An 11,918-nucleotide genomic window follows, 5' to 3' on the forward strand; every position below is an offset into this window, starting at 1 on the left:
AGCAGCCTCTGGCGAGGAGGAAGTGGAACCGCAACCCCGGCCGACGCCCACAAGTGGGGGAAATTGTACCTGGGAGCGCCTCTGCTCAGAACGCCTTCACTTGCCCGCCCGCCTCCGGGGGCTAAGCGGGGTTCACATGTAAAGGAACTGAAAACTAGGTTGTGCCTTGCAATGGCTATGGAGAGGGAGCCACGTGCCACGAGGTCTGGGGGCTTGGCTTTTTATTTTCCATGCCAAATACGCGCCTTCGGAATGGAGATTTCCCCCAGCCGCTAGGTTTGTAAATAAAGAGTGATTTGTATACGTAGTTTGCTCCTACCTTTTTGAGGGGTGGGGTATTTTTATGTGATCTTCAGATGAAGAGCAGCAGCATGTAAGTGAAAAGTGAAGTGAATAGAACAAGAGAGGACCATAAGGAGAGAGAAACCAAAAACAAAACAGTTGGCTAGAGAGATGGCTGTTGTTTTTTTTCTAAAATAAAGTATTTTTCAACAGAAAAGCTTCTGTAAAATCATTTCCAGAATAATACTTGTGCAGTTACAACACCAGTACAAAGACATAATGAAACACAGACGTCAACAAACAAATACTGTAGCATCCAACCTTAATATATACTCCGTAAAGGTAAAGGGACCCCTGACCATTAGGTCCAGTTGCAGACGACTCTGGGGTTGCGGCGCTCATCTCGCTTTATTGGCTGAGGGAGCCGGCGTACAGCTTCCGGGTCATGTGGCCAGCATGACTAAGCTGCTTCTGGCGAACCAGAGCAGCACACAGAAACGCCGTTTACCTTCCCACCAGAGTGGTACCTATTTATCTACTTGCACTTTTGATGTGCTTTTGAACTGCTAGGCTGGCAGGAGCAGGGACCGAGCAACAGGTGTTCACCCCGCTGCGGGGATTCGAACCGCCGACCTTCTGATCAGCAAGCCCTAGACTCTGTGGTTTAACCCACAGCGCCACTCGCATCCCTACATACTCAGTACAGATGTTAATTTAAACAGGGTTGGATCATCCATTACAATAAACTGTTTTCAAAAATGTATACTTTCCTGATATTGTTTGTATGATGTAGTATTATAGCTTTGTAATTGGGTGTGCCAATTGCCAAAATAAGTGCAGTTCAGATATTGAGTGCTTAAGCAGGGTGTACTGTGTATATGATGATGACATAACCACAGTATTTGTATAATGCATCTGTTCTATTGAGTTTTGTGTACCTTACTGCCAGCTTTTATTACTTTGGCCAATGTTTTCCTTTTTGTTCACATATGAACAAAATGTTCATTTTCTGTAGGAAGCTGCCAGCATAATTTACACTTGGGTAACTTACAGTATGTGTGGGGCTACCTGCATCTGGCAGGGTGAAAACAAGCCTACAACAGGGGTTGTTTGTTTGCTTTATTTGTCACATTTATATTCCACTTTTTCCTCCAAGGAGCTCAACAAGGTACACATGGTTCTCCTCATTTGTTCCTAACGTATGGTATCCCAAGGACTGTAATAAGTGAGTTTCTTTACAGCTCAGGGAAGCTAACCTGAGGTTGCCATTTTTAGTGGCACCCCCAAATTCTTTGTAATGTGTTTCATATATGTATGCAATGTAGGATTAAATATACTTCTTGGAAGAACACTTCATTTTGTTATTTTCTTAAATCATTTTTCTCATGTTTAACTCTGTTTCTCTCTCTCTCTCCCCTCCCCCGCCATTTTTGTGTTATGCATCCAATACAAGCAATAATCTGAAAAGGAAGATTGGGAAAGAATGTAGCAGTCTAAGTGGTCAGCCAAGATACAGAAATGATGTAAAAAGTCTGTACTATTGTGGGCTCAATTTTTATCCAGAGTGCTCAATATGCGGCTGGTTACCTTCAGCTCTAACTGTTAAGTTCCATCAGTATACAGCTTATTTCCTTATACCTGTGTAATCTGATGAAACCTGAATATTCATTCATGCCCGTACAGGTGTGGGTTATAGGATACATTTATTAAATAGTTAGTTACAGATTCCTGGAAGGACTCTTCACACAGACCTGCAGCAGGGTTTCTTCTCATTTATGGGAAGAAAGGAAGGCAGGGAATCTAAAGACAAGGTGTCCAGTTATGTACTGACAAAGACAGGCATAGGCAAATTCAGCCCTCCAGATGTTATGAGACTACAATTCCCATCATCCCTGACCATTGGTCCTGTTAGCTAGGGATGATGTGAGTTGTCATCCCAAAACATCTGGAGGGCCGAGTTTACCTATGCCTGGACAAAGAGAAGAAATACATCACACAAAAAATAGGGCAAAGATGACACTGTTTTGCATAAAAATTACACGTGCTACTTTATATGTATATCTAATGTACTGTATATTGGATAGATAATATTGCCAGAAATCATATATTGACAAAAATGGCATGGGTGTCAGCACAAAGTGGCTGCCATGGGTGGCAAAAGAAGAGGTGTCAGTACTCCATATCAGCAAGTACTGCAATAACCCCCTCTCTCCCCTCTCATTCTCTCTCTCTTTGTCCCCACAGCAAGGAAGGTCCATAACCAAGTGACTTTGTGGGGCTGCTCAGAGCAATAGTCAACTAAAGGAGTTGTGCTAGCTCAGCAAATTTAAGTTGTGCAATTTGACTTTCCCACCTTCTCCTCTCCCCAATCTGCTCTGGAGGGTTGGGGGAACAGACAGAGCAGGTTTCAGGGACAGGTGGGGAGAGGAGACAACAGGAAAATAACATTGTGCAGCTAAAGCGTTGCACTAGCGTAACTTTAGTTGAATGCTGCTCTCACTTTGCTGCCCCGATGCAAACTGCTGGTGGGCATCTTCAGGTCCCCCAAATTCCCTTCTTAGGTTGCTTCATCCTTAATGTGGAATAGGACCAAGGCAGTCCTTCAAACAGAGGACTCTCCTCTGTAAAATAGGACATACGGTCATCCTATCTCAAGACTCAGCTGCTCTCAAGAGGGACAATACACACCTCATTCACTGTTCCAGAACACATCATAACACCGAACACCATGTACAGAAGGGCCTTAATGATACTGCCAAGCTTAGCAGTAAGAAGGATGGTGAATGGAATGGAATGAAAATGAAAAGGCACAGATGTGCAGTATTTTGAACCTTCATTGAGCAAGGCATTCAGTGAATGGATACATGAATACAGATGCCCGTTTTCAGACTTTTGGATTTGCATCAGTGGGGCACAGGAATATCAGGGACAGGGCAGTCCTGTTTCTGCCTCTACACGTTTGCTCTTCATGGAGGGGAATATTGGAATGAGATTTTGTCTTTGTTCTGCTATCTGCTCAGGGAAGATGTGTACATCATTTGAATTCCTCAATGAGAGTATGTAAAAAGGTCAGAGGCTATCCAGGTTGTTTCTAGTAACTAATGTCTGGAAAATTTGGCCGATATGAGGTAACCTTGAAGTAAAATGTTTTCACCTGGCAGGTTCTGCACACTGATGTTGTCAACTGACCAGAAATGCAAAAAAAATCAGCCTGCCCTCCTTCCCCTCTGGCTTTAACAATTTGCTATGCAAAACAAATAAACCAAAACAGGAAGGAGAGGCTTTGCATGCATTTTCTACAAAGAAAGTATTATAATTTGCTGTTTAAAAGCACAGGAAGAGGAGCATTAAAAACAACAAAAAAGAGTGATCTGCAATAGAGATCTACCTACCAGTACAGATTTGAGGCTATGCCCATGTTTACATAAGGGATGTGGGTGGCGCTGTGGTCTAAACCACTGAGCCTAGGGCTTGCTGATTGGAAGGTAGGCGGTTCGAATCCCCACGACAGGGTGAGCTTCTGTTGTTCGGTCCCAGCTCCTGCCAACCTAGCAGTTCGAAAGCAAGTGCAAGTAGATAAATAGGTAAACAGCGTTTCCATGTGCTGCTCTGGCTTCACCAGAAGCGGCTTAGTCATGCTGGCCACATGACTCAGAAAAACTGTCTGCGGACAAATGTTAGCTCCTTCAGCCAGTAAAGCAAGATGAGCGCTGCAACCCCAGAGTCGTTCGCGACTGGACTTAACAGTCAGGGGTCCTTTACCTTTACCATGGTTACATAGCGAAAACCACACCACCTATACATGAGAGAGGGAGATCAATCTGAAGGGGGAAAATAAATGCTAAGAGGTCCCATAAGTACAGGAAGTGCCCTACTTCAGGAATTTGGATGGCGGACGGAATAGATATGACGGAGACAGCTGACTCACCCCTCCACACACCCATGCTATGTTCACACAAATATTGAATGCCTGAAGAGTACTGGAAAGGAGAAAGAATATTGACAGCTCAGTAGAAAGAGGAATTGAACATATTTGTTGTAGCAGAGCAACAGCTAAATGCTTATAAAGGTGGAGAAATAGGCATCTCATTGCCTCCATAGGTCACTTCCTGGTTTCACAACACGAGTATTCACACATAGCATTTAACAGTCTGTGCATCCATATACCTGTATATTCATACAGTTATTCACATGTAAAGTTCAACAAGTGTGTATCTGTGCACAATAGTTGTACAGATGAACATGTGCCACATTCTTTTGCACCAACACTTGTAGTTGTGTAGAGATAGCTTGTACTTGCATCCATGTTTGAAGAGCTACAGAGTATGTATCTTTCAGTATACTCAGAGATGGAAGAGACAGCTGCCCATATACATCACTGGAGACATTGAAGCATTTAAAGGAGCTGTGGCTGAGCCCAAGTTTATCCCCCTTCCCATTCCCCAAAACTCAAAAGTAAAAACAAAACAAGACAAAAATAGGTGGATGAGGACAGAATGCTGTTGTGTGGTGCATGTGGTTGGTGGAGATGGTGAATGGAATGGAGCACTGGAATCCTGAACAAATAGTACTTTCATATTCAAATGGCTATCTCAGTTCTTCCGATTGGTTGTTGTCACTAGAGCCACTCATAGACAAGAGGGAGGTATCAACAGGGCTTAGGGGAGGGAAGGAAGTCCACCATTAAAATAATAATAATAATAATAATAATAATAATAATAATAATAATAATTTATTATTTATACCCCGCCCATCTGGCTGAGTTTCCCCAGCCACTCTGGGCGGCTCCCAATCAGTGTTAAAAACAATACAGCATTACATATTAAAAACTTCCCTGAACAGGGCTGCCTTAAGATGTCTTCTGAATGTCAGGTAATTCTTTATCTCTTTGACATCTGATGGGAGGGCGTTCCACAGGTCGGGCGCCACTACCGAGAAGGCCCTCTGCCTGGTTCCCTGTAGCCTCACTTCTCGCAATGAGGGAACCGCCAGAAGGCCCTCGGCGCTGGATCTCAGTGTCCGGGCTGAATGATGGGGGTGGAGATGCTCCTTCAGGTATACAGGACCGAGGCCGTTTAGGGCTTTAAAGGTCAGCACCAACACTTTGAATCGTGCTCGGAAAGCCCACGAGTACCCCCCCAAAATAGCCTAATAAAGACTGTGTGTGTTCTTTGGTGCAAGAATACTATCTGCTGGATGGGGGTGTGGGGTTGGACATGGAAAATTGCAAATTGGGAAGAGAGAATGAAACAGTGTTGCTGGATTCCTGAACTTCACATGGTAACATTTTGCTGCACGTTCCACCTGTCTGTATTTCTGCTGTCAGCTGCCATTTCCCTCTCCCGCCTTCCCCATTTTTGTTCATGTTGGTTGCTGGATCAAACTCTTGGGCTGAAAAACACAAGGCTATTGCCAACTTCTGTTTGCATCAGTGTCCCTGTAACACAGGACCACAACAACAATATTCTCAGAAAGTGAATCCTCCCCCTTTCTTTTCATCAAGTTTTCACCTGTTTGCATTGCACCTGCTGACACTCAGCTCTGTTTCACCTTGATGTCTGAACCAGGTGTGGCAGTGGAAGTGCTGAACAGGTGCCAGGAAGCTGGGCAAAGGTGAAGAAACTAACATTCAAACAGGAGTGCTATTGAAAGCTGTTTCAATAGAACAGCGACAGTAAACAACACCCTGCTCTAGACTGGGTTGTATTCTCCCTTAAAGAGTGGTTAGATTGGGGTCTTACATTAGATGCTCAGGTCAGGGTGGTAACTGCTGCACAAGGTAATGGTGTACTCAATGGTGTAACGTTGGAAAATGTTGATCACTTCTCCTACCTAGGCAGTTAACTTTCCACAAGGGCCAACACTGATGCCAAAATCCAGCACTGCCTGAGCTCTGCGAGTGCGGCTTTCTCCCAACTGAAGTGCAAAGTGTTTGAGGACATTTGCAGGGAAATCAAAATGCTTGCTTACAAAGCTATTGTACTGCCAACCTTACTATATGCTTGTGAAACATGGACCACTTATAAACGCCATCTCCAGCTTCTCGAAAGATTCCATCAATGGTGTCTCCGAAAATTTTTACACATCACTTGGGAAGACAGGCGAACTAATATCAGTGTACTGGAAGAAGCAAAGATCACCAGTATTGAAGCAATGATTCTTCAACATCAACTTCGTTGGACTGGTCATGTTGTGCTGATGCCCGATGATCTTCTTCCAAAGCAACTACTCTATTCCGAACTTAAAAATGGAAAGCGTAATGCTGGTGGTCAACAAAAGAGGTTTAAAGACTGTCTCAAGGCAAATCTTAAAAAATGTAGTATACACACTGACAACTGGGAAACACTGACCTGCGAGCACTCCAGTTGGAGAACAGCCTTTACCAAAGGTGTAATGGGCTTTGAAGACACTCGAACTCAGGACGCAAGGGAGAAACATGCTAAGAGGAAGGCACGCTTGGCAAATCCACACCGTGATCAACTCCCTCCTGGAAACCAATGTCCCCACTGCGGAAGGATGTGTGGAATTGGCCTCCACAGTCACTTACAGACTGACTGTTAAAACCGTGTTTATGGAAGGCAATCTTACTCAACTACGAGTGATCGCTGAAGACACCACCCCCCATACAGAAATAGGGCGGAATTTTAGGGCAGAGATCCAGAGCCCCACTCAGCAGAATATGTAAGAGGGCCTGAAAATGCAGCAAGTTTGGCTTACCACATTTTGAAGGAAGTGAAGTAACGCACATTAACATCATAAGACCATAAGCATAGCCCTGCTGGATCAGTCCATCCTGTTCTCACAAAGGACAACCAGGTGCCCATGGGAATCCTGCAAAGACCTTAGTGCAACAGGATTCTCCCTCCCTGCAATTTCTAGCAACTTGTCTATCCAGCAGCATCTAAAGAGGGACATTCTCATTCAAATAAGACACACGATACAGCAGCGGCCAGAGTTTTGATAAGTCTATGCTATTTTGATATTGTCTCTCAAGTTCAAAGAGATCTGCACTGGTTAACAGTTCATTTCATGTGAACGAAACCTGCTACAGTTCCCACTTCTACTACACAACCACTACAAATTCAGGAACCCTGTCCTCTCTTTCACCCAGCCACCTTAGCTCCAGATCTAGTAAAGAATTCATTCTTAAATCCAAGTTAGTCCATTAAATCTGCATCCCTAATCACAACTACTAGAGGGTAAGTCCCATTGAATGCTGTGGGGCTTACGTCTGAGGACAAATGCTTAGTTATGCCATAAAGCTGACTCACAGGATGTAATGGCAGTGTGCCCATTTGTGCTTAGTTAAATACCCACACCTGTAGAAGGAGGAAGATAAAAGAAGAAACTTAACTTGCATCATTGTGACTGGAAGTCAAGAACCTCATAAAAAACAGGATATTGCTAAAATTGAGCAATTGAAAATTTACCAAAGTCACTCTAGGTATTCTGTGTCTTTTTTAAAAAAAAAGAAAGGCTGACATTGAATCAGTGTAGCTATTATGCATATAGGTGTTTTTCATTCAGGCTTGGGGTAGGAGAAACACCACCTGATATATTAAGCACTACTAAAGGCAGGTAGACTCTTGAAAGAAAAGAATAGGTAGCAGCTTTATTAAAAAGATAGGGAGGAGAACACACTGCAGGAAGCTAGAGAGTGCCTTGCCACAGAAGTGGGTCATGATGAACTAGACTGGAAGAAGCCAAAGGGAGAAGTTCGTGATTCTCCATGGTTTCAGATGCCTAGACAGAACCGAAGTGCTTCATCAAATGAAATTTAAATCATTGTGCTGCTGTTTTCCAGCAGACTTGTCTCCTCTTTTTTTTTTTTTAATAATATTTTATTGAGATTTTTAAATACCAATGCAAAATTAATAAACAATGTAACATATTTCATAACATAGTTTCATAACTTCTTTGGACTCCCTCACATCTCCCACTCCCACTTACATCATTATAAATTTTTGCCAGCAATTTATCAACTTGTTTGCGTTCTTATGTCCCGCTCATTTAAATATAATTAATAATTCTCCAAAAAATTTATATTTTCCTCAATCTCACTTATCATCCTAATTCCAACTATTTTAGTGGTGCTCAATTGTTTGTGATCTAGCATCCTTATTAACATTCAACCAAATTACAATATTTTTGTAGGTAAATCTTGAATTTCTTCCAATCTTCTTCAACCCTCTCCTCTCCCAGGTCTCGGATTCTGCCGGTCATCTCAGCCAGTTCCATATAGTCTATCAGTTGCATCTGCCATTCTTCCAGTGTGGGTAGATCTTGGGTTTTCCAATATTTAGCGATGAGTATCCTTGCTGCCGTTGTTGCATACAAGAAAAAAGTTCTGTCCTTCTTTATCACCCTCTGGCCGACAATACCCAGAAGAAAGGCCTCTGGTTTCTTAAGGAAGGTATACTTAAATACCTTTTTCAATTCATTATATATCATTTCCCAGAAAGCCTTCACTTTAGGGCACGTCCACCAGAGGTGAAAGAATGTTCCTTCATTTTCTTTACATTTCCAACATTTATTATCAGACAGGTGGTATATTTTGGCAAGTTTAACTGGGGTCATGTACCATCTATATATCATTTTCATTGCATTTTCCTTCAAAGCGTTACAAGCAGTGAAGTTCAACCCAGTGGTCCACAACCTTTCCCAGTCATCAAACATGATATTATACCCAATATCCTGTGCCCACTTTATCATAGCCGATTTAACTGTTTCGTCTTGTGTGTTCCATTTTAACAGCAAGTTATACATTCTTGAAAGTACCTTAGTCTTAGGTTCTAACAGTTCTGTTTCCAATTTCGATTTCTCCACCTGGAACCCTAACTTTTTGTCATTTTTAAAAACTTCTTTAATCTGAGCGTAGTGTAACCAGTCTCGCACTTTATCCTTTAGTTTCTCCAAACTCTGCAATTTCCAATTGTCTCCATCTTTTTCTAATATTTCCCAATATTTTGGCCATTTGGCCTCCATATTGGGTCTTTTTCGGGCCTTAGCTTCCAGAGGTGAAAGCCACCTTGGAGTTTTGTTTTCCAATAAGTCTTTATATTTTGTCCAGACATTAAACACTGCTTTTCTGACAATATGGTTCTTAAAGGCCTTATTGATCTTAACCTTGTCATACCATAAGTATGCATGCCAACCAAAAGCGTTATTGAAACCTTCCAAGTCCAATACGTCAGTGTCTTCGAGAAGTAGCCAATCTTTTAGCCAGCAGAAAGCTGCGGCTTCATAATACAACTTTAGGTCTGGCAGGGCAAAGCCCCCTCTTTCTTTCACATCAGTTAATATCTTAAACTTAATTCTGGGCTTTTTGCCCTGCCAGACAAACTTAGAGATGTCTCTCTGCCACTTCCGGAAGCACTCCGTCTTGTCCACAATCTGCAGTGTTTGGAACAAAAACAACATTTTTGGCAATACATTCATCTTGATAGCAGCAATTCGGCCTAACAAGGAAAGTTTCAATTTTGTCCAACTATCTAAGTCTCTCTTAATTTCTGACCAACATTTTTCATAGTTATCCTTAAATAGACTCAGATTTTTTGCTGTTATGTTTACCCCTAGGCACTTTACTTTTTTAACCACTTTTAATTCTGTCTCTCTCTGAAACCGTTCTGACTCTGTAACTGTCAATTTTTTTTCCAACACCTTAGTTTTCTGTTTGTTTAATTTAAAACCCGCCACCCGACTAAAGTCTTGAATCAATTGTAATACTCTTTTCATACTAGTTTCTGGCTCCTGCAGGGTCAAAACTAGGTCATCTGCAAAAGCTTTAAGTTTGTATTGTTTCGCTCCGACCTGAATTCCTTCCACCAACCGGTCCTCTCTAATCATATTCAAGAGCACCTCCAGGACCGAAATAAAAAGCAAAGGGGAAATGGGGCAGCCTTGTCGTGTTCCTTTTTCAATTTTAAACTCTTCTGTAACCACATTGTTAACTATCAATTTGGCCTTTTGTTCTGAATATATTGCATCAATCCCATTCTCAAAACCCCGTCCCACTCCCATTTCTTTTAAATTTCCCTTCATAAATTTCCAGGAAATATTATCAAAGGCCTTCTCCGCATCTATAAAAATTAATACTGCTTTTGTATTTATGTCTGTTTGCAGAAGTTCCAAAATGTCAATAATATTCCTTGTATTGGCAAACAAATGTCTACCTGGGAGAAAGCCTGCCTGGTCCTTGTGGATTACTTCATTTAGAACTTTTTTAAGTCTACTTGCCAAAATGTCTGCAAATATTTTGTAATCCACATTTAAAAGAGAGATGGGACGATAGTTCTTAAGTTGTGTCTTTTCAGCTTCCGATTTTGGTATCAATGTGATAAAGGCTTCCTTCCACGATTCCGGCGCCCTCTTCCCTTCCATAATTTCATTGCTAACCTCCATCAATGGTTGTATCAAGTAGTCTTTTAATGTCTTATAATACTTGGAGGTCAACCCATCTGGCCCTGGAGATTTGCCCAGTTGCATGTTCTGAATGGCTTGTTCAATCTCTTGTCGTGTTATTTTACAGTTCAGGATTAATCTATTTTCTTGTGACAATTTTGGTAGTCCATTTTTTTCCAAAAATTGTTTAATCTCAACCTCATCTTGCGGCCCTTGAGTGTATAATTTTTTGAAGTATCTCTGGAAGCACTTTCTAATGTCTGCCGGGTTCTGAATGTTTCTTCCTTCAATCTCTAGATTTGTAACTGTATTTAGTTTTTGTCTCCTCTTCAACTGCCAAGCTAGCAGTTTTCCACAATTATTCGCCGATTCAAAAGTTTTTTGTTTCATTAATTTAACCTTCCACTCTATTTCCTGATTTATCAATTTAGAATATTGAGCTTGATAAAGTTTAATTTCTCTCAGAATCGGCTGTGACTTCGGATTTGATCTTAACTTCTTCTCTAATTTTTTGATTTTTTCCAAGATCTTATCTTTTCTCTCATTTTGTATCTTTTTCTTTACAGCATTCTGTTGTATCAATAACCCCCTCATCACAGCCTTACTTGCATCCCAGATAATTCTTTTTTCCACCGTAGTGTTCATGTTTATCTCGAAGTAATCCTTCAAGGCTTTTTGGGCCTTCTTAATAATCTCCTGATCTCTAAACAAGTTGTCATTCATCTTCCATCTAAAGGAACCGGTTGGTAATAGTGTCATATCCATCTTTACTGCGTTATGGTCGGAGCAGGTCTTTGGGCAGATTTCCACCTTTCTGGCCTTGGGTGCCAGACCTCTAGATATCCATATTTGGTCGATTCTTGTCCAGGTCAGCTGGGCTTCAGAGAAAAATGTTCCCTCTCTTCCCAAGGGGTTCTTTGTTCTCCAGATGTCAATCAGATCCATATTGTCTGTCATTTCAAAAAAAGTCTTTGGTAGTCTGCCGTCTTTTGTGACGTTTTGGCTTTGTGACTTATCCATGTTAGTTGATACGACCCCATTCATATCTCCCATCATAATGATGTTGTTGTAATCCAGATAATCCAACATAGTCTCATGCAACTTCTTATAAAATTCCGATTTCCCCTCATTGGGTGCATAAATTCCTAATATCAAAAGCTTCTCTCCTTGATGCTGTATCTCAATTGCCAAAATTCTTCCATGTTCATCTTTGAATAAAAATTTAGGTGACAGGC

Source organism: Podarcis cretensis (genome assembly GCF_951804945.1).
Source record: "Podarcis cretensis genome assembly, chromosome: 5".
NCBI classification, from domain to species: Eukaryota; Metazoa; Chordata; class Lepidosauria; order Squamata; family Lacertidae; genus Podarcis; species Podarcis cretensis.